The sequence below is a fragment of the Stigmatopora nigra genome, unplaced genomic scaffold (assembly GCF_051989575.1).
Source record: "Stigmatopora nigra isolate UIUO_SnigA unplaced genomic scaffold, RoL_Snig_1.1 HiC_scaffold_28, whole genome shotgun sequence".
Classification (NCBI taxonomy): domain Eukaryota; kingdom Metazoa; phylum Chordata; class Actinopteri; order Syngnathiformes; family Syngnathidae; genus Stigmatopora; species Stigmatopora nigra.
Window position 1 is genome coordinate 20,001 of NW_027551607.1, and position 872 is coordinate 20,872.

Consider the following 872-nt stretch of genomic DNA (forward strand, 5'->3'; position numbering starts at 1 on the left):
GCTGGAGGATGATGACCTCCAGGCTGGTTCTTATTTTCCTCCATGCTGGATCTCTCTCGACCTCCAGGCTGGATCTCTCTCGACCTCCAGGCTGGTTCTTATTTTCCTCCATGCTGGTTCTTATTTTCCTCCATGCTGGTTCTTTCTCGACCTCCAGGCTGGTTCTTATTTTCCTCCATGCTGGATCTTTTTTTCACCCTGGTTTTCTTTTTCCCCACCTCCATGGAATAAAGCGTTTTTCATCCAAGTGTGGAGCTCATTACCTCCAGAGTGTGACCGCTGCGTGGTGGTCCCCTCTCTGGAGGTTATGAGCTCCACACTTGGATGAAAAACGCTTTTTTATTTCGACATTTTTCCATTTTACTTTTTTATACCATATCTTCCATGCTGGTTCTTATTTTCCCTGGTTCTTTTTTCTTCTTCCATGGAATAAAGCGTTTTTCATCCAAGTGTGGAGCTCATTACCTCCAGAGTGGGGCCACTGTATGGTGGTCTGCTCTCTGGATGTGATGAGCTCCATACTTGGATGAAAAACGCTTTTTTATTTCGAATTTTTTCCATTTCATTTATATATCTGTTTATTTAATTCCCTCATTGCTGGTACTAATTTCTTCCATGCTGGTTTCTTTTTTCCCCTGGTTCTTTTTTTTCCCTGGTACTAATATCTTCCATGATAAATAGCGTTTTTCATCCAAGTATTGAGTTCATTCCTCCAGAGATGGGTCACTTTATTGTGCTTGCCCGTTCTGGATGTAATGTGCTCCACACTTGGATGAAAAACGCTTTTTTATTTCGATTTTTTTCCATTTTACTTGTTTATTTTATCAATTTTATTCAAGTGTAGTGTCATCTCCACATGCCCCCCCGGGGAA